This window comes from Dendrobates tinctorius, unplaced genomic scaffold (assembly GCF_039654945.1).
Source record: "Dendrobates tinctorius isolate UK_male_01 unplaced genomic scaffold, ASM3965494v1 ptg000018l, whole genome shotgun sequence".
Classification (NCBI taxonomy): domain Eukaryota; kingdom Metazoa; phylum Chordata; class Amphibia; order Anura; family Dendrobatidae; genus Dendrobates; species Dendrobates tinctorius.
In genome coordinates, this window is record NW_027361686.1 from 14138318 (window position 1) to 14145737 (window position 7420).

General features: G+C 42.9%; 1 long non-coding RNA gene across 1 annotated transcript; it reads left to right on the forward strand.

Moving 5' to 3' along the window:
* Positions 1-3587: 3587 nt before the first annotated feature.
* LOC141082548 (uncharacterized) lies at positions 3588-6175 on the forward strand. Its single transcript, XR_012230532.1, has 3 exons — positions 3588-3679; positions 3829-3944; positions 5010-6175. It is a non-coding gene; the product is annotated as an uncharacterized lncRNA (long non-coding RNA).
* The last annotated feature ends 1245 nt before the right edge of the window (positions 6176-7420 follow it).

Below are 7420 nucleotides of genomic sequence, written 5' to 3' on the forward strand. Positions count from 1 at the left end.
CAGTGAAACTGACAGCCGGTCGCATGCTGCAGTTGATCAGACTGTATGGGACCGCTAACACCCACACTGCTCCTCATAGGGGTACCACAGCAGCCTCCTTACAGCCGCAGAATGCTATTGTAGCCCGCCAAGAAGTGCTACATCTTTCCCACCATGCGGAAGCCCACCACTCATAGACTCAGTTTCCCACCAATATACTCAGCAGTACGCAGCTAAACTCACAATGTATCGAAACAGCGCATCCTCACTCAAAACGAGGTCATGAGCAAGTTCCAGCAGGTCATCAATAGCAGAGCTCGCTGCTGTCCCTCATGCCGAAGCCGAAGCAGCCAAAGTGAGATCTTCCTTCACCGAAAGAGAGATGCATGTAAAGCTGAGACAAGCAGAGCACGAGGCAGAGAGGGAGGCCAAAACCGCATGTTTGCAGGCGCAGAGAGAGGCCAAAACTGTACGTTTGCAGGCAAAGAGAGAAGCTGAATCTGCACGTTTGCAAGCAGAGCTAGAAAAACTTGCGACAGACAAAGAGACAGCAGCTGCAATAGCCGAGTCAGAGTATTTGAAAGCTATGAAGAATCCCGATTATGAGAGACGCAGCAACATTCTCGGACCAGATCTAGAGCAGCAAGATCCAGCGCAGCGCGTCGCAGAGTACGTCTGTCAACATTCCGGCGTGGATAACAGCCCTGACGCATCATATCAATCAGCCTATGCCGATTACCAGCGATCCAATCCCGAACTTCACTCACTACCATTGACAAGGAGACGTCCAGCACTGATGTCGACCACAGTTACCGTTCCACTAAGCAGAAGGTGCAGCTCCCATCCCGCCTTAAAGAGACACCTACTTCACATAGAAGGTACTGCACAGACTATCCGGAATCAGATAAAATATAAGAAATTGCGCTCACTCTGCCTAGTAGGTAAGGTGCTAACTGAACCTGGAACTAGTCCAGAAAATAGTCATAGAAGAAAAACAGCTGCACTCAAATGGATTTTCTTGAATGTAAGTGAAAACATTTATTAAATTCAACACAGAAAGGCATGACGAGATAACAAGGTAAAGTTTCAACCCGAACGCTGGTCTTCATCAAACCTCACTTAGGTACAGTCATATGTTAAAGTTTGGGCACCCCTATTAATGTTAACCTTTTTTCTTTATAAGAATGTTGGTTTTGGCAACAGCTATTTCAGTTTCATATATCTAATAACTGATGGACTCAGTTATATTTCTGGATTCAAATGAGGTTTATTGTACTAACAGAAAATGTGCAATCTGCATTTAAACAAAATTTGACTGGTGCAAAAGTATGGGCACCTCAACATAAAAGTGACATTAATATTTTGTAGATCCTCCTTTTGCAAAAATAACAGCTTCTAGTCGCTTCCTGTAGCTATTAATGAGTTCCTGGATCCTGGATGAAGGTATTTGTGACCATTCCTGTTTACAAAACAATTCAAGTTCAGTTAAGTTTGATGGTCGCCGAGCATGGACAGCCCACTTCAAATCATCCCACAGATGTTCAATGATATTCAGGTCTGGGGACTGGGATGGCCATTCCAGAACATTGTAATTGTTCCTCTGCATGAATGCCTGAGTAGATTTGGAGCGGTGTTTTGGATCATTGTCTTGCTGAAATATCCATCCCCTGTGTAACTTCAACTTCGTCACATTATTGTCAAGAATCTGCTGATACTGAGTTGAATCCATGCGACCCTCAACTTTAACAAGATTCCCGGTGCCGGCATTGGCCACACAGCCCCAAAGCATGATGGAACCTCCACCAAATTTTATTGTGGGTAGCAAGTGTTTTTCTTGGAATGCTGTGTTTTTTAGCCTCCATGCATAACGCCTTTTTGTATGACCAAACAACTCAATCTTTGTTTCATCAGTCCACAGGACATTCTTCCAATATGTAACTGGCTTGTCCAAATGTGCTTTTGCATACCTCAGGCGACTCTGTTTGTGGCGTGCTTACAGAAACGGCTTCTTTCGCATCACTCTCCCATACAGCTTCTCCTTCTGCAAAGTGTGCTGTATTGTTGACCGATGCACAGTGACACCATCTGCAGCAAGATGATGCTTGGGTTGCGGCGATACGCGTGGGGTATGATCCTGGGTGTAGCACCCACTTGGTTATAGCTGTATTTTCACTGCGACCTTATTATTGGTTGCTCTGGAGTAATTTTTGTGTGGTACAATTGAATATTGGATTGTGGGCATTGGCCATATTGCTGTTCGCTTATTATGGCCTGTGTGCCCTAACCAGTGAATATTTAGGGACACATGCATGGAATTATTTCATGCAGTGATTGTGCAATATTAGGGCCCTTGGTCTCCATGAGCAGGTTTATGGGGTGGTTGTTGTGATTAATTGCAGTGAGGTTGGACCACATGGTTGATATACAGGTTATTACAGCATAATCTATAAGTGTGATATGCCATACTTCACTGTTATATATTGTGGGATGCTTCATATGTTTTTATTATGTTTTTAATTGTATTGCTGCATCAATAAAACATTGTTTTTGTACTGGTTCAGTGTGCGCTATTTGCAGTGGTTCTTTTTCTTCTCTTCTCATGTTTATTATTCCACTGTTGCTGCACCTAAACCTTCATTTATATATTTGTGATTGGTACAGTTGGTGCGCCCCATTTTTGTTATATATAATTGGTTTTGGTCGGTTCTTTGCCAGCCCTTCTTGTGGGCTGCACACAATTGATGGGTAGTGTATGTGCCTTATTATTGGCCTGGAACATTATTGTATGCTCTAGGCGCTTACCATTAATATAATTATTATTTGGTTGATGCATTGTGCAAGTGTATTATATATTTTTTAAATTATTGTTGTTCTATTTCAGCCTTCCTTACTGTGGTTCTTCCCGGATGGATTGGGATACGAGAGAGGCAGCATGGAGGGCGCAGTCCTCAGATATTTTTTCCACTTCTAATAGTTATATGCCTAGTTCAGAATTTGCTAGTGTGACTGCAGAGTTGATAGCAGCACATAAATTAGGCATCAGGTTGTGGTGGAACATTCGGTCCTTGGAGGAATATATTAAATCCAACATTGTGCCAAGAGGCCTTAGGGTTTCTATATATCCGGCATGGGAACCCTCTTTGGACTTTCGTGCCACATGGGAGAAGGGACTTTTACGATGCTCAGGTATTATTATGAATATGTTGTTGGAACATGATAGGGAGCTATTGATCTCGGTTAAAAAACAGATTAAAGAATTAGATACTAAACTGAGTGCTTTTGATGAAGTGACCCAAGTATTGCCATTTAAAACCAGGCTCAAAGAGACTTTGGACAGATATGATAGGGATATTACCCATAAGAAAAAATCCAAATTTCACAGAGATCGTAGAGATTTTGAGGAGAAGCAGGTATTCCAATGGAAACACAAAGGGAATATTAGACGTAAGGCCCCTATGGATAGGGCCCCAGAGAGAACTGTGGAGTTGGCCCGTAACCCTGATTATACATCGGGTAGTGATTTTTTATCTTCAGCCGAGAGCGAGGCCGAAATCGGACAAGAAGGGGCCGTCGCAGGCGGGAGGATGTTCACAAGAAACACCCGCTTCAGGGGACGCAGGCCTCCGCAGTACAATCAGTACAGGAATTTTCGCAAGTAGATGAGGAGGTTGTCGTGGAGGATGGGACTACGGAGATACAGGTACAGGAGAATGTGCTTCAAATCATTAACCTATCTCAATATAACCTTTCACCTTTGGAAATTTCTGTGTTACAGAGGGGTTTGACCTTTTCGCCTGTTATAGGTATGGATAAGTTCACTTTGGTTAAGGACCTTTATATTTTTTGCAGACAATTAATTCTTCAGGTTTTACATAACAAGCCACGGATGGTGGATGGTTTGGATCAAACGGATCGTCAGGTGTTACAGGATCTATTGGATCTTTTACAGGAGGACACGACACATGGTAAAAATCGATTTCCTTATAAAAATAAATCAATGGTAGCCCCGCCTTTTTCCTTGGTTCCAGCTGTGAGGGGTTTTTTTGAGTTGGTCAAAAAAGATTTTTTGGCCATTCCTGCTAGATCACGTCACGTGGATAATCTACATGCGGGGGAAAGACTGGCTGTGGATAATTTAAAATCTAATAAATTGTTTTTGATTAAGGAGGCTGATAAAGGTGGAAATGTGGTGTTGTGGCCGCATGAATTATATCAGGAAGAGGCGCACCGCCAATTGGATAATGTTCGATTCTACAAAAGATTACCAACAGATCCTACTGGACCCTTCTCTATTAAATTCAAGAGACTACTAGATAGGGCTTTTGAGTTGGGTATTATTAACAAGAAGGAGATGGAATTTTTGTGGGTTGAACATCCAATCACTCCTACCTTTTACATGTTGCCGAAGGTCCATAAGGATCTTGTTAGGCCTCCGGGCCGACCTATAGTTGCCAGTATAGGCAGCTTATGCGAAAAGGCCTCTATCTATGTGGACTATTTCCTTCAACCGATGGTGAAGACGTTACCATCCTATATACAGGATACCTCTCATTTTATTAGGAAACATCGTGATGTTACTCTACCCCCTGGGGCCTTGTTGGTCACTTGCGATGTAGAATCGCTTTACTCTAATATTGACCATTCTGATGGCATCACTGCAGTACTGTATTTTTTTGATCAGATAGTTCATTCGGATAGAATGCACGATTCATTCATTGTGGATCTGTTAGGTTTTGTGATGAAGCATAATTTCTTCCTTTTTGACAGGTCTTATTTTCTCCAGACCTCCGGTGTGGCTATGGGGGCCAGATGTGCCCCGGTTTTGGCTAATTTGTTTCTCGGATGGTGGGAGGCCACTCGGGTATATGTGACACAAATGTTCAGAGATAAAGTGCGACTTTGGTCGCGCTTTATCGACGATATTTTTTTTATTTGGACTGGTACGGTAGAGGAATGTGATATCTATATGGGATTATTGAATTCCAATCCATACAACATTGTGCTCACTTATACTGTGTCCTCTGTTTCAGTTAACTTCTTGGATCTTACGGTCTCTAATATCAATGGGGGCATCTCTACAAGACTGTTTAGAAAACCTACTGCTACAAATAGTCTTTTGGACTATACAAGTTTTCATCCAGCCCATACGAGAAATGGGGTGCCCATAGGGCAATTTTTGAGAGTACGAAGAAATTGCACATCGGAGGTAGTGTTTTGTGAGGAGGCTGCACAATTAACGAAGCGCTTCAGGAAGAGAAACTATCCTCGGGGTAGCATTTCACGAGCTTATCAGCGAGCGAATGGTACTACGCAGGACTCTCTCCTGGTTACTCGTGACAAGATTCGGAGTGTGATGCCCCGGTTCATTACGCAATATAATAGTCAGTAGTCACAGGTGAGAGAAGTGATTGGGAGACATTGGGGTATACTTACGACGGACTTGCAGACGTCTGCTCTGGTGCCGGAACGGCCCTGTATAACAGCAAGAAGGGCTCCAAACTTTAAGGATATTTTAACAAAAAGTCACTATATGAGACCAGTAATTGGGTTGGAAAGGGGAATAATGCTTAGGGGCTCATTTGCATGTGGCAATTGTACCATATGCCCCCATATGCATTCCATCAGGGATTATTTTGTGAACCCAAGAGACGGCACTAGACATAGGTTAAGGTCATATATGAACTGCAAAACTACTTGTGTGGTTTATGCATTAATCTGTCCATGTCATCAGGTTTACGTTGGTCAAACTTCTCAGGAATTACGCCGGAGGATCCAGAAGCATTTCTCAACAATCAACCTGGCACGTATTGATCAAACCAAGGGCAAGGTGTTGACATCTGTGGCAGCCCATTTCTTGAACCACCATGCTGGTAAGATTGCTGGTACTATGGTGGTCGCATTGGAGAAAATATCATTATCCAATAGGGGGGGTTCACCCAGAAAGCTATTATTACAAACAGAGTCCAGATGGATTTTTAATTTGGACTCACTGAGCCCAAGGGGTCTAAATGAGGAGCTCTTATTTACTGGATTTCTGGGATGAATATGATGTTCTCTTCTCTCCCCTCATGCAGTTATCCTATTAGACATCACTTCTCATGGGGAAGATGGTTACCCCTTACCTCATTGGAATCTCAGTCTGGATATATTGTGTTAGGTCTTCGTTCTCTTATATGTAACTAAAATCTGAATAAAGTTGTACTTTATTCATTTATATGGTTCTAATTGATAGGTTCACACGATGTCTCTGTAGTCTCTTTGAGATATTCCTTATCATTATCTTCTGTTTTCTGTATAGTAGGGGGGTTTTATCATCATATTATCATTTTTGGCTGTGAGGTTTTACCTTATATATTGCTTGGGACATTAATCCCTTTATGGATTTTCTATCTAGTTCTATTGTATATTGTGACCTTGGAATAATATGGTGGATCCCTAGGTTTGAGCTCATGGGGACCATTGGGTTGGACCTGGGGATAGGTAGCCATTGTTATATTTTTAATGTCTTTTATGACATGTACTGGTGTTCATGCTTCACATTAACCCTAATTAGCTTATGGCTCCTTTTCATGTTGTGACCCCCTCCCTATGTGTTTCTGTCTGTCTCATTGTTGTGTCTGTTCTTCATGTTGCATGCTCTTGTGAGCACTGTGTGTCGTTGGAGCTGCAGCCTCGCGCCCGGGTGTGGGTTACCGCTCGGTGCTGACCTTGATTGACTTCTTTGGCCAGCATGTGGGGGCGTGAGGCTTGCGTTCCAGGGGAGAACTCCATGCGTCTCACTGGACGCAGGTGCGAATAAGAAAAAAAGAGAGAAAAATTTTTTCAGAGAAAAATTTTTTGAGGGATTTTTTTTTTTTTTCTCCCCTGTTTTATCAACACTCCTCACACAGCTCATTGCGCATGCGCGGTGGCCATGTTCCTTCAGTGACCGGGACGCCGGTCTTTTTGTAGTGATTGGAACTTTTGGATGGGGGCAGTTCACCTGTGGTGCATGTGCGAGTCATTTGAGTTTTAGTAAGGTATATAAGGCTGTTGGATCATGATCAGTGAACCTCCCCTGATGAAGCCGCATGGGTTGCGGCGATACGCGTGGGGTATGATCCTGGGTGTAGCACCCACTTGGTTATAGCTGTATTTTCACTGCGACCTTATTATTGGTTGCTCTGGAGTAATTTTTTTGTGGTACAATTGAATATTGGATTGTGGGCATTGGCCATATTGCTGTTGGCTTATTATGGCCTGTGTGCCCTAACCAGTGAATATTTAGGGACACATGCATGGAATTATTTCATGCAGTGATTGTGCAATATTAGGGCCCTTGGTCTCCATGAGCAGGTTTATGGGGTGGTTGTTGTGATTAATTGCAGTGAGGTTGGACCACATGGTTGATATACAGGTTATTACAGCATAATCTATAAGTGTGATATGCCATACTTCACTG